General features: G+C 35.7%; 1 long non-coding RNA gene across 2 annotated transcripts; it reads right to left on the bottom strand.

Moving 5' to 3' along the window:
• Positions 1-4,133: 4,133 nt before the first annotated feature.
• On the bottom strand, positions 4,134-7,751 carry LOC115928066. Of its 2 annotated transcripts, XR_004065853.1 has the most exons (5): positions 7,609-7,751; positions 7,052-7,159; positions 6,521-6,643; positions 5,039-5,227; positions 4,134-4,584 (listed from the first exon to the last, which is right to left on the bottom strand). It is a non-coding gene; the product is annotated as an uncharacterized LOC115928066 (long non-coding RNA). The 2 variants fall into 2 exon arrangements; XR_004065852.1 differs by lacking the exon at positions 7,609-7,751 and having other exon boundaries at positions 7,052-7,531.
• Between the last annotated feature and the right edge of the window lie 8,211 nt (positions 7,752-15,962).

Here is a 15,962-nt window from a genome sequence, read left to right as displayed (position 1 = left end):
TTGTCAATAGCATCGTCTTTGTCAGTGACGTCGTCATTGGAACCCTGGTAGAAGACAACCTATAGTTTAAATTGATTTATAGCTGATTGAAAAAATGATGAAGTAATATAAGTGACGGTATCAAACGTTTCTATCTTTTATTTAAATGAAAATTTCGTTTGATGTTCTCGATATTATTGGTGGTTAGTTTTCGTTTCTTGCTAGAACTGTTTTAACCTAATCTTTCTTCTCATGTCCACCTCATGTCATTAAGTTTATCATGATATCACAAATACTTATTTGAAAAAAAATCTACTGCAGCATAACCATTTCTTTGTTCGGGGGGGGGGGGGGTCGGTGAGGCTTGGGCAATTCTGTTATTCACAGGATCATTTACAAGTATCTTCATTTCTAGATTAGAGTATGTAGTTTTTAGTAATCCATATCTGTAACAACCACAATATAAACATTCACTGGCAATTCGATTTTGGACCTTTGGCGTATTTTCTTTAAGTGCTGTGCGCGTCTCGAAAATATACCACTTAGGGAATATAAGCTCTTTATATTCCCCACCCCAGGACTATGTATATCATGTTCACTGTTAGATAACAATGTATTTTGTCCTATCTCCAGTGGCATAGATTTTGCTCTACATTCTGTCCCCTTTTCTTTACCATGTATTCTAAATATTGAAAATTAAGCTATGAAATGATGATAATAAACGAATGATATTGTTAGTAAGCATATATTTCTTGTTTTTCTAGTTTCTTGTTTTTCTAAGTTAATCGAAGTGCAACCCATCAAGAACCTTTAAAGGTACTATGTCCCTTTTGCAGCCAACCTCAAATTCTGTAGAACTTTGCAGGAATTATGAATATGTCACGTATGTCCTATCTGTGAAATTTGAACGTTAGCAGTGTCCTAATATTCAAATTATGCAAGGAAACCCGTGTACTTGCTAGACTTCACTGTCAGACACTATTGAGTGACTGACTAGCTTTTTTCTTCTTTGGTAATAACATAAATAAAATGAGCTGTAAAGGGTACATGAGCATTTGTCTACACCAATAACCCACTTCTTGTGATGGCCAAAATTAAACTGATTGAATCTTTGCGCAGCATAAAACGTATGACCATTCGGTACAATGGTCCAAAAATCAAGACTATTACTTATTGGCTCTGTAGCTCCTAAGTCGATTTGACAACTAATAGTCGTTATTTTCCCACTTGAAGACATTTTCAAGCCCCACCTTTTTTAGGGAAGTTCTAAATTAGTATTATCTTTCAAATGCCGTTGGAATTTAACCTTTTCATTTTTTTTGGCCTGCAAATGGGACATAGTACCTTTAAAGGATTTAATAAAAAAATATTCCTGATGTTTGCGAATGCCAAAAGGATTATAATGAGAGGGAGAGATAGATATATAGAAAGAGGAAGAGAGGGGAGAAAGAGAAAGAGAAAGAGAAAGAGAGAGAGAGAGCTAGAGAGAGGGGGAGGGGAGACAAAAGAAGAGAGAGGGGAGGGGAGAGAGAGAGAGACATTGCATTGTCTATTTTCGCACCCCTACCCTCTCTCTCTCACACACACATACACACACATTGTATTTGTATGTCTCTTTGTCTCTCTCTCTCTCTCTCTCTCTCCAACACACACACACGCGCGCGCTCTCTCTTTCTCTCTCTCTCTTGTTCTTTCTCTTTTCCTCCTCCTCTCTCTCTTCTCTTTTTAGCTCTCTATAATTTTCTCCAATCTCTTCCATCCTCCCCCCCCCCCCACACACACACACACGCGTCAAGAGCCTACCTTACCCCTTTTGACCCATTACTTAGGCCATGGACGACAAGTCCCCCGCTTATATGGTTAGTGGGAGAAAATGGTTGTCGGTCCACAGAGCCCCCCCCCCCCCCCCCGAACAGACCCAGATTCGGATTTCACCCTAAGTTTAGCCCATGCAACAAACTTTGTCAAAAGAAAGCACTATCACTGTATACAATTAACGGTCAGACGCCCCTAAAATTGGGTTTATATTTTTTGGCATTGATTTAGCATGGACCAACTATGTCCGAAGAAAGAAGTCTATGATATATTAAAAAAGCTAACAAAGAGTTTCCATGGTTATTGAGAGAGTGTCAGAAACCAAGTAAGCTCCTCTATTTTGTTCTTTAATAGGTAAAGATGTTCAAACTTTTTGTTACATTGTATGAAAGAAATGATCATGTGACACCGAGAAATTTAAAACAGCACTCAATAATTACACTACGCGAATTTGAGTAATAAGATAAATAAAGCACTTTTGATTTATCAAGACTGGAAAGCCTTCAAGAACGTTTTGGTAAGGGGAACTTTGATATTTCCTTTTCCCAGATCTAAAAAAAACTGAAAATCGTTTAGTGATTGTACCACCGTAACAATTTTGTTGTTTGTAATACATAGTGAAACTTTATTTTGACAACATGTTGTGCATAAAATTTAATTCAGGACAGAATCATAAGACAATTCGTGAGTCTATAAATGTGAGTTTAAATCATGAATCCTTTATTTTGATATATGTATATTTGTCTTTAAGCACGATAATCATACGTCAATTTGAAAAACACAATATACGCATCGTGTAACAATCATAAATGTTAAATCATAGTCACTTAGCAGTGTCATGATTGTGCCTTTACATAGTTACTGCCAGTGCTCTTTTACATTTAACTCACATTTAAGAGATATTTCATGTATATCAAGAAAATGATTTAATACCACATTACTACGAAGGACCTACACAAGGAAGACCGAGAACCTAAAACAGTATTCCAATGACAAGGGTTCATCGGATCTATACCTTTACAACATAAGTTACTTGACTTTATATAAAGCAATTTAACAGAGGAGTTAAACGAAATGTTATGGATCACATACTATTTGTAATACCAACTGTTTATACATAATTTTGAAAACGGAAAATTCACAGACTTCAAAATGACGATAATGAAAAAAGTATATTCCAAATTAATTATATGCAATTTAATATCGATAGAGACGTGACCGAAAGTCCACGAGACCGTAAATAACTTTACGAGACCAGCTTTGTAGTCTCGTGACCCTTCAAAATTCAAGAACTTTGGGGTCTCGTCGACTTTCAGCCCAATTGGCCTAAAGTGGCCTCAATATACTCTTCTTTTAACCCTGACAACACAATCAATTTTGTTTTACACATAAACATTTGATATGCACTGATTAATCTGGTATTGGATCAATAACACGAAACAGTCATGAAAATATCAATGTAAATCTGATATTAAACATAGCTTCACTTTTACAAACATCGATTTATAAGAAGATTTTTCTTTTAAAAAGACCATTTTATAGGGAATGGCACGATAAACACATACAATTAAATAATTAGAGTTAGAGTTTTAAATTAGAAGTTGCATTGTACGTTAGGGATAAAAGAGGGATAAAAGGTAGATAATTATACGGTATGTATATATGCTTACATTTCAAAGATACATAAATCAAGTATATAACAAATTATTAGACATTTATTATGTATTAGCCATTAGTGCATTTGATTAGAGTTTTAGTTATTCATAGTTTAAAACAAATATTAATAACATACAAATAGCAGCAGCAATATTAGTTAGCAGCGCTGTTGATTAAAACATGTTATTTAGTAATTCAACTTGCAAGGCAATACTGATTATACATCACATAACCATGGCATACGGATATTAAGCAATTCATATAATACTACGTCAAATTAGTATTAGTACTAAATTATACAAAATGAGTTGAAATGGTATATTTAATGTATGATACATTAACAGTATAATGGTTCATTACAGTGATGTTAGTAGTGCTGCTTAGTGTTGGTTATAAATGTATCATGGGTATTAGAAAATCAGTATTGTTATTAGAATATCGTCATTAGGAAATCATATTGTTTTAATGCAATTAAGTTGAAATAATACATGTTGGTGACACACCTTAAAGAATATGGAAAGTAAATGGAATTACATAGCAAGTGAGATTTAAACATATATGAAAATTACGAGGATAAATACGTACATTTAAATTATGAAAATAAATATTTAAAAATAGAAATATGATTATCTTCGCTGAAAAGGAATTTTACAATTATAATTCTTATATTAAATATGCTAACATTTTGCTTGACGTACATTAATTTGATTATGTTAACAAAATATTCAAATAATGCATCCATGCAGAGTGCTATATAAAAGCACCTAATACAGTGTTATTCTCTCTCACTTAAAACTGCCTCCAATGTCTCGAATGTTTGTAGATGTACATCATTGAAAATAACTAATGCAGAATCCTCTTTCAAGCAACAGTTTATGACATTATTTTGGTTGTGCAAGATTCAAAGCTTTCTTTCAAATTTATTTCATTTTTGGCTTCTCCCTTGTTCGTGCGTGGGCGTCGAAGTCCTGATATTTTTTGTGTGAAGAGCAGTTGTCATTGACATGGATGTCATCTAGCTTGTAGCTCATGTTTGCATCTGCAGACTTAAATTGTGATCTCTGGGAAGCATCTAAGATTACAGTTCACTCGTCGTCTTCTTAGCAGCGAAGAGACAAAGGGTGTATCATCTTGCTGTACATAAAATTATGGGAAAAAATAAAATGAGATACCAGATTATATGATAATCACTGTCACTTGCGATGTAGAATATCATCCAGTATTAGAAAAATGCAATCAACGCGAAATACACCACTATGATTTAAATACATCCCCATTTACGTGCAATATGCTTGAAACAGCAGAAGACAGACATATTTCAATGACTTTAGCAAAGCTCAGTTTTCTCGTTATAAGTTTAATTATTGCCCACAACAAGACAACGAAAATGAATAGACATTGGATGAACAGATAAACTGGTCATCTGTACCCACTAGGTGTATTGCACAAGACGTGGACATGAAACTAAATAAAGATATTCGTTAAAATATTATTAGAAACTTAAATATGTAAGAAGAGTTGACAACGAAGAGAATATCAAATTATAATTATGAGACAAAAAACAAAAGATTCATATCGTTATACTTACTATATCTCCGGAGCTATCACTTGGTAGTCGCCCCGGCTCGGTCGTCTTTACCGTGGTAAAGATCCGGTTGCCGTCCATGCCGTCGCCCTGGTAGGCTCCATCCTGATGATCATCGTTGCCGTCATCTTGTTCGTTGCTCTGGTTGCCATCACCCTGGTAGTCACCCTGGCCCCCGCCCTTCTTCCCTCGCTGAAAATGTAAACGAATAGGCACTGTTATAATCCTGTATAATTAACATGTGTGATTTACTGGTGGAGAATGATGACCTAACGGCTACGGCTTCGATTTTCGCCAATCATGGATTAAAGACTTGCATTAATTATGTTAAGCTTATTAAGCTCTAGTTTGTACGGAAGCGTTAAAGTGCCATTCTACTTGACGACATGACGAGATATTTCATCTTGTCAAGTCGACTTAATATCCATATCATGTCGACATGTAAAGATATTTAACCTACCATGTCGACTTATCAACTTTTATTAGTCGACATGGCGAAATAAATTATCTTGCCAAGTCGACTTCACAAAAAGTTCATGTTGTCATGGCGACATAAGTTATTTTACCAAGTCGACTTCTACAAAAATACATGTCGCCATGGCGACATATATTATCTTACCAAGTCGACTACCCAAAAAGTAATGTCGACATGGCGAAATAAATTATCTTGCCAAGTCGACTTCACAAAAAGTTCATGTCGTCATGGCGACATGTATTATCTTGCCAAGTCGACTTCACAAAAAAGTTCATCTCGTAATAGCGACATAAATTATCTCACCAAGTCGTTTTCCCAAAAAGTATATGTCGTCATGGCGAGATATGTAGTGTGACGACTATTTCATGCAGCGCGCGTACGTGATTGCACTTAACTGTAATTCTTAAAACTGACTCCACGTGATCATTTATGTCGCCAAGACGACATCTACTGTTATTAAGTCGACTTGGTAACATATTTTATCTCGCCATGACAACATGTACTTCTTACGAAGTCGACTTGGCAAGATATTTTTATTTCGCCATGACGACATATACTTTTTGGGAAGTCGACTTGGTAAGATAATTTATGTCGCCATGACGACATGAACTTTATGCGAAGTCAACTTGGCAACATAATTTATTTCGCCATGTCGACTAATAAAAGTTGATAAGTCGACATGGTAAGTTAAATATTTTTACATGTCGACATGATATGAATATTAAGTCAACTTGACAAGATGGAATATCTCGTCATGTCGTCAAGTAGAATGGCACTTTAACGCTTCCGTAAGTTTGACAGCCTTTGAAATACAACAATGAAAATATTGGAATTAGGAAATAATTTTCGAGAATTGCAGTGTAGTTGGAAAAGGTCAGAACAAGTAGGTCTCAAAATGCGGATTTCAAAATATCAAACGCAATTGTATTCCACTTTAATGATAATTTCCATCAAGTTTCTTTTATTTCGATAACACCATTAATTTCCGATAATCCTGCTCTATTACATACCTGGTTACTACCGTGGTCGCCATCAGTCTCGTAATCGCTTGCTCACCATCACCATAGTCGTAACCTGGTAGCCGTCGTGGTCGCTCTGTAGGTCACCTTCTTCGCTACATCGTTGTCGTATCCCTGGTAAAATTGAAAAATGCAATGCATTTTTATTACGTTGATTCTGCGGCTATAAAGAATAATACTAGGAAAGAGCTAGAATGAGATCTCTTAGAACAGAATTAGAAATCTCGATCTCGCTGCACCTCTATTCCGAATGGCTTTGTTGAAAAGAGGCTACAACATATTCCACTATATCTTGCTCTTCTGTAACAATTTACTTTTAAAGGGTTATTATTAATGTCCTTTTTCTGCAGGTTCATTACTCCAAAGCTTCATTGATCCGAAGTTTTAATAAATCTAATTGCTTGTTATTCGGAAGGTTCATCATTAAAAGCATAATTACATAATTATAAAATGTATATACAGATCGAGCGCTATATCATTTCCGGAAAATACGAACCAACAGGTCGTAGCTGCTCTACTCACCATCGCCTCGGTTCGTCAGCTCGTCGCCTGGTGGCCATGTTTGTCACATAGTATGAGCCTATATACAAGTTGTATCCCTGGCAGTCGTTCTCTTTCCCTTCCAGTAATCTAAAGGATTGAACAACATTCCAATACTTATGAATTTTATGAATACGTCATAATATAAGCAGATGTGGTATTTTTTCCTCACCCCCTCCCCCATTATTATTCTTTCCATTTGGTTATAATTATTTGGCCCTGTTTTTCATTCCAATTAATATATGCTTTTCATACTTCTTTCTAATTTGTAGCCTTTTATCTCTTCACTTATCTCTTCATAGTAGTTTTAAGCAGATCACCAAACTGTCCCCTAGTGTTTATAAATATATGCAAATAATTCATTATATATCTTTATATCTCTATATAATCATTCAAGTCGTGATATACAACAAACATCCATAAAGCTTCTGTGGCCGTATTGCCTCTGCTTTTGGTATTAACTTCGACATATGAAATCTGCTTAATTTCCTTACTTTACTTTTTGACAATGAAATTATCATTAATTTGTCAGTACTTACCTGTTGATACTTACCCATTTATGAACATGTAAACATTTTCATATTTAATAGCATGCAGATGTCGATGTAGGGTTTGAATCCACGTCGAGGCGTTAATGTCGTTTACATTTTGCCCTCGGAGATCTGAAAAACAATAATTATTGGTGAGACTTTATTGCCGACACGGAGATCTAAAAACAATAATTATTGGTTAGACTTCGTTGCCGACACGGAAATCTGAAAAACAATCATTATTGGTGAGATTTCGTTGCCGACACGAAGAACTGAAAAACAGTAAATATTGGTGAGACTTCGTTGTCGACACGGAGATCTGAAAACGATTATTATTGGTGAGACTGAAAACGATGATCTGAAAACAATACATATTGGCCAGACTTCGTTGCTAAAATGGAGATCTGAAAAACAATAATTATTGGTGAGACTTCGTTGCCGACACGGAGATCTGAAAACAGTGAGACTACGTTGCCGGTACGATGATCTGAAAACAATTATTGGTGAGACTTCGTTGCCGATACGGAAATCCAAAAATAATAGTTATTGGTGAGACTTTGTTGCCGATACGGAGATCTGAAAAACAATTATTATTGGTGAGACTTCGTTGCCGACACGGAGATCTGAAAAACAATTATTATTGGTGAGACTTCGTTGCCGACACGGAGATCTGAAAACGATTATTATTGGTGAGACTGAAAACGATGATCTGAAAACAGTACATATTGGCCAGACTTCGTTGCTAAAATGGAGATCTGAAAAACAATAATTATTGGTGAGACGTCGTTGCCGACACGGAGATCTGAAAAACAATTATTATTGGTGAGACTTCGTTGCCGATACGGAGATCTGAAAAATGCGAGACTACGTTGCCAAAACGATGATCTGAAAACAATTATTGGTGAGACTTCGTTGCCGATACGGAAATCTAAAAATAATAGTTATTGGTGGAATTTTGTTGCCGATACGGAGATCTGAAAAACAATTATTATTGGTGAGACTTCGTTGCCGACACGGAGATCTGAAAAACAATTATTATTGGTGAGACTTCGTTGCCGACACGGAGATCTGAAAAACAATATTATTGGTGAGACTTCGTTGCCGACACGAAGATCTGAAAACAATACTTATTGGTGAGACTTCGTTGCCGACACGGAGATCTGAAAACAATAATTATTGGTGAGACTTCGTTGCCGACACGGAGATCTGAAAACAATTATTATTGGTGAGACTTCGTTGCCGATACGGAAATCTAAAAAACAATACATATTGGCCAGACTTTGTTGCCGATACGGAGATCTAAAAACAATTATTATTGGTGAGACTTCGTTGCCGATACGGAAATCTAAAAATAATAGTTATTGGTAAGACTTCGTTCCTGATACGGAGATCTGAAAACAACGAGACTACTTTGCCAATACGGAGATATGAAAACAATTATTATTGGTGAGACTTCGTTGCCGATACGGAAATCTAAAAATAATAGTTATTGGTAAGACTTCGTTCCTGATACGGAGATCTGAAAACAACGAGACTACTTTGCCAATACGGAGATATGAAAACAATTATTATTGGTGAGACTTCGTTGCCGAAACGAAGATCTGAAAACAGCGAGACTACGTTGCCGATACGGAGATCTGAAAACAATTATTATTGGTGAGACTTCGTTGCCGATACGGAGATCTGAAAACAATAATTGTTGGCACTACGTTGCCGATACGATGATCTGATAAGAATTATTATTGGTGAGACTTCGTTGCCGAAACGCAGATCTGAATAAAAAAATATTATTGGTGAAACTTCGTTGCCGAAACGAAGATCTGAAAACGATTATTATTGGCAAGACTTCGTTGCCGATACGGAGATCTGAAAAACAATAATTATTGGTGAGACGTCGTTGCCGACACGGAGATCTGAAAAACAATTATTATTGGTGAGACTTCGTTGCCGATACGGAGATCTGAAAAATGCGAGACTACGTTGCCATGACGGTGACCTGAACAAAATATTATTGGCGAGACTTCGTTGCCGACACGGAGATCTGAAAACAATAATTATTGGTGAGACTTCGTGGCCGATACGAAGATCTGAAAAATAATTATTATTGGTGAGACTTCGTTGCCGACACGGAGATCTGAAAATAATAATTATTGGCCAAACTTGAGATGTTTAATGAAGGTCATGACCTTTCGATTTCACTTCAGCAATTCCGATATGATATTGCTTTTCTTTGAATTATCTTGTCTTGCAAATATTTTTGTTTTGCAAGTACATGTAAACAAATATTGCTTGGAACAACTGTAGAATACCCCGCCACACAAATAACCCTACCCTGATCCTATATCTAGTCCTAATCATAACCCTCACCCTAACCCTAACTCTAACCAGGAGGGAAGCTCAGCCTAAAACTATATTCTACTGATGCGTGGTATAGAGTATTCTGCAGTTGATACCACAAATTTATCTACCCAATACTGTACCGATATCAATCCTACCATTAATGATACAATTTCTGATACAATTATCAAATCAGTCATTACCTATTAATCATTTATTTATCCTTGTCTAATGCTGGGATAGCATACTATTTTTGTATCTATAAAAATCTTCTAATTCTAATTATAAATCTATGCTTCTTCGTATTATCATTAATCACCGATTACCTAATCATTTATCAAATTATCAATCATAAATTATCAGCTCCTAAGGCTAGGTTATCAATCTCTCTATGAAATATCTACTTTGTCCTATTATTCTACTTCATGATAACTGGAATTTTTCATTTTTACTGCTTAAAATTATGCTTTACTACATTTATTGTAGTTCTTTTATTCTATATTTTGAATTAAATCGATACATATATAACGTAAAAGCATAGTTTACTGAAACAATAACACAATATCTTATGCCTTACTTTATTGTGTAATAGTACACAAATCTATTGATATCGGTACAGTATTGTGTAGGCAATGATTTGCATATGATCAGGAAAGACCAGAGTAAAATAGCGGATCGCAAAAACTTCATAAATTGACTGTGCAAATCGATGCTATTTAACAGTATTTCTATTAAGTAATAATCTAATAATATCCATTAGGTCTAAAAATATTTATTTCACCAAATCCACCGTAATATCACGATAAATATACCAATAAAAGTAATTCAATAAAAATCAAATCAAATATGAAGACGAAAATAATTCATGTTAAAATTCCAAAGTAAGTATAATAATATCTTACCATACTTACAATAGAAGATATTCTGGATTTTGAATCTTAGTTGAAGATTGATGGGTGTTTCTTCTGACACAGAAACCAATCGCTTGAAGAACGTTGCCGCGATGTGACGTGTTCGCAAAGGAATAGGAAGTTTATAGTTTGTCCATTTCCAACCCAACAATCTTCGTGATAATGGAATCTACAATATTCTAAGATGAGTAAGGGTGGATTAAAACTTGGCCCTTACACTACTTTAATATTAATTAAGGGCCTATGTGTATCAATGTTGTCCTAACGTTTAGATTTGGCCAAGCTCAAACCCATCCTGACCCATCTCAGTGAATTATAGAGCTCCATTAAGATCACAAGTGATATTGCTGAATTCTCTACAGACAACTTTCACTTACCCCGACATCTAGTTGTTCAGTCTCAGCATTCTCCGGTTCAGTCTGGCAGGAATATAATCCAAATGATTGAATATCCATCCAACAAATATTTCCTTGCACACACAATAAATAGGATCCAAAAGAATTCCTCAGGCAATCGTCGATTCAGGTCCAATATACATGATTCATAAACAAGTGTTCAGCAATGTTATTCCATATGGTGATCTTGGTAGTAGAAATCGTCAATGTTTGCATTTAATCTTGAAGCCTTTCTGCGCGTCACAGACCAATCAACAAACCTTTTGCAAGGTTCGAATCAGTCAGGATGATATTTGGCTTTGGCGAATTCTGTAGACGATTTTGACATCAGGCCCTTCTTAGTTATGCTTTCTTCAGTTAATGGTGATATTTGAAAGAATGGTTCATCTTATTACCATCCGTTTCCATATCTGTCTGCTTCTGAAGCACGCGTCGAAATGTTCACTTGGAGATAGATGATTGGAAATTTAGCAAAATACGCGATATACATCGATGCTGTTTATCAAGTTTGAGGGCCTGTTCCTGAATTGAACATATTATTAGGTCACAGGACCTTCGAACTGTATATTTCAGCTGAAGAGATGGCGTTTGGATTTCAAAGTATGTTGAAACATCCAACATGTTTTCCGAATGTCGAACAGAGTCCCGAGAATTGTGTTGCAGAAAAGTCCAATCATCGTTGTCGAAAATCAAATCGTAACGATACCATATACAGTGGACACAGGATTAATCACACTCAGTCCTTTATGTCCAGAAAAGAGTTTAAACTTGATATATTTGTGCCGAATAGATGATAGATTCCGAAATTGGTTGAATGCAGTCACAAAAAGCCCAGTGTCTTTGATTAGTACAGGTTAATGTCTCCACGTTGCAGCAAGTCCACTTGTGTCAATAACCATGCACTGTCCAAGGGACATCCTTTTCTTCATAACAAGAAGTTCATGTCCAGAAAGAATTGCGAAGAGGTTAAACTCGAGATGGAAGTCCCAGGTTGGGGCATTGCATTCCCGATGTGCGTGGCGACCCATTGGCTTGAAGAAGATGTTCCTGTATATCAGTTCGGCCTCATCCTCTACCTGTATACATGGCATGAAAATATAATAAAAGCCAATGAAAATGTAATAAAAGCCAATGATTTTTATTTAATATATTTAATCGAAAATTAATATGTTTAAATTTAATAGACCGGTTTACTATTAAACACATTTTAATTTATGGATGTTTCTTTCCTGGGGACCTAGTGACGAATTATTCCATTAACCTGTTATTAGTGAATGAACTACAATACTTGGAATTCAGTCTGCATGCATTATTTGTTGCTTTGTCGGGCAAGCTTTCTGGTTCTCAAAAACAACGTTTGTTTATAAAGTATGCATAATATTTGCATATGTTAGTAAACCGGTCTATTAGGATGAAGTCCACTTACTCTCAAAAGTTGTGGGGGGGGGCACTTTATGAGGGAGCTAGGGAGTGGAAGGGGTAGCCTTCCCCCATGAATTTGTCAATTTGGGGTCATACAGAAGCATTTCAATTCACTGTGGAGAAAGAAAAACCGCTCAATCTCGTTGGTGGGCAAGTGCTGTGGTACCACAAACTTTGAAATGACAGGATATAGAACAGTGCACATTTTACTTCCCATCTCGTATTGTTTGTAAATTTTTGAGATAGATTTCGATATGATTATTTGCAAGATAAGGAATTGGTGACATTTTATTTTGACAGAATGGTTCGAAAGATAAAATGGGTATCGAGTGACTTTAAAGTATATTACGAATTACAGTTTTCCTCATCAGGCTTTAGCTACTTGAATGTACGTGAACCCAATTCCATCAGGCTCCATAACCAAGAACTGTCAAATAATTCAGAGAAACTACCATTATTTATATTAAGGCTTTTACATTAATCTAATCTATCGATAGTTTACTTAATTGACTGCAGAGTCAGGTAAAAGTGTCTGGTCTTTGTAAGAATTGTTTTCGGTGGTGCCTTGCCCCCTTGAATTATGCTACTTAAACGCCTTAACCTATTTGATGTTATCTTTTAGATCGCTTTTTTCTTCAGATCTTTTGACAAAGGTTTAGGAGGAAAAGTATATCTCACAAACTGAACTTACCAAATTGAGTGCCTCAGATAGGTTAAAGCTGTCCCCTATATGTCAGTTTTGGCGAGACGTCGTTGCCGATATGGAGACCTAAAAACAATAGTTATTGGTGAGACTTCGTTGCCATGACGGTGATCTGAAAACAATAGTTATTGGTGAGACTTCGTTGCCATGACGGTGATCTGAAAACAATAGTTATTGGTGAGACTACGTTGCCATGACGGTGATCTGAAAACAATAGTGATTGGTGAGACTTCGTTGCCATGACGAAGGTCTGAAAACAATAATTATTTGTGAGACTTTGTTGCCATGACGGTGATCTAAAAACAATAGTTATGGGTGAGACTTCGTTGCCGACACGAAGATCTGAAAAACAATTATTATTGGTGAGACTTCGTTGCCATGAAGGTTATCTGAAATCAATAGTTATTGGTGAGACTTCGTTGCCATGACGGTGATCTGAAAACAATAGTTATTGGTGAGACTACGTTGCCATGACGGTGATCTGAAAACAATAGTGATTGGTGAGACTTCGTTGCCATGACGGTTATCTAAAAACAATAGTTATTGGTGAGACTTCGTTGCCATGACGGTTTCTGAAAACAATAGTTATTGGTGAGACTTCGTTGCCATGACGGTTTCTGAAAACAATAGTCATTGGTGAGACTACGTTGCCATGACAGTGATCTGAAAACAATAGTTATTGATGAGACTTCGTTGCCATGACGAAGATCTGAAAACAATAATTATTGGTGAGACTTCGTTGCCGATACGAAGATCTGAAAAAAATTTATTATTGGTGAGACTTCGTTGCCGACACGGAGATCTGAAAACAATGGTTATTGGTTAGACTTCGTTGCCGATACGAAGATCTAAAAACAATAATTATTGGTGAGACTTCGTTGCCGACACGGAGATCTGAAAACAATAGTTATTGGTGAGACTTCGTTGCCACACGAAGATCTGAAAAACAATTATTATTGGTGAGACTTCGTTGCCGACACGGAGATCTGAAAAACAATGGTTATTGGTGAGACTTCGTTGTCGACACGGAGATCTGAAAACAATAGTTATTGGTGAGACTTCGTTGCCATGACGGTGAAATAAAAAACAATAATTATTGGTGAGACTTCGTTGCCAATACGAGATCCGAAAAGAATATTAGTGGTGAGACTTCGTTGCCGATACGAAGATCTGAAAACAGTAGTTATTAGTGAAACATCGTTGCCGATACGAAGATCTGAAAAACAATTATTATTGGTGAGACTTCGTTGCCGACACGGAGATCTGAAAACAATAGTTATTGGTGAGACTTCGTTGCCGATACAGAGATCTAAAAACAATAGTTATAGGCGAGACTTCGTTGCCAAAACGGAGATGTGAGAACAATAATTATATTGGTGAGACTTCGTTGCCGACACGGTGATCTGAAAATAATATTTATTGGCCAGACTTGAGACGTGTAATGAAGGTCATGACCTTTTGATTTCACTTCAGCAATTCCGATATGATATTGCTTTTCTTTGAATTATCTTGTCTTGCAAATATTTTTGTTTTGCAAGTACATGTTAAAAAATATTGCTTGGAACAACTGCAGAATACCCCGCCACACAAATAACCCTACCCTAATCCTATATGATCCTAATCATAACCCTCACCCTAACCCTAACTCTAACCAGAAGGGAAGCTAATCCTAAAACTCACATATTCTACTGATGCGTGGTATAGGGTATTCTGCAGTTGATTAATGTAACTACACAATACTGTACCGATACCAATCCTACCATTACTGGTACAATTTCTGATACAATTAAGCAAAACGAACTAAAACTACCCCTTTCCTTTCTATTTCTTGGTCAATTTATTGGTAGGGCCAAGTTGTCTTATTCCTTTCTGTTTTGCCGTATTATATTTTTGTAAGATCGAAAATTATAGGCATGACATATAACGTTTGATAGCAATGCCAAATATATTAGCTATCTTTTTTCCGTCGTCGTTTTTTTCTACTTAGATCGGTATGTATGATAGGCATCGTCAATAATTACTAATGCCAAAATAAGGCAAAAATCTCTTTAAAAAAATGCCCTCTTATTCTCCTATTAAAGATCTAGCCTTCTCCGTCGTAACACCGATTACCAATTATGAATTACCAAATCAGTCATTACCTACTAATCATTTAATTATCCAATGCATGTCTAATGCTGGGATAGCATGCTATGTTTATATCTACACAAATCTTCTAATTCTCTTATCATAGATCTATGCTTCTTCGTATTATAATTCATTATTTCAACTTTCATTAATCAAATTGTTATTCATCAATTATCATTTATCAATTATTAATCATCAGTTCCTAAGGCTAGGTTATCAATATTACTATACTCTCTATATAAAATATCTACTTTGTCATTTAGATCTATTATTTTACTTCATGATAACGGGAATTTTTCATTTTTACTGCTTAAAATTATGCCTTAATACATTTATTGTAATTCTTTTATTCTATATTTAAAATTAATCGATACATATATAACGTAAAAGCATAGTTTACTGAAACAATAAAACAATATCTTATGCCTTACTTTATTGTGTAATAGTACACAAATTTATTGATATCGG

Source organism: Strongylocentrotus purpuratus, unplaced genomic scaffold (genome assembly GCF_000002235.5).
Source record: "Strongylocentrotus purpuratus isolate Spur 01 unplaced genomic scaffold, Spur_5.0 spur5_scaffold_21, whole genome shotgun sequence".
Taxonomy (NCBI): Eukaryota; Metazoa; Echinodermata; class Echinoidea; order Camarodonta; family Strongylocentrotidae; genus Strongylocentrotus; species Strongylocentrotus purpuratus.
The sequence above is the reverse complement of the archived record's forward strand: the minus strand, read 5'-3'. Positions and strand labels throughout refer to the sequence as shown.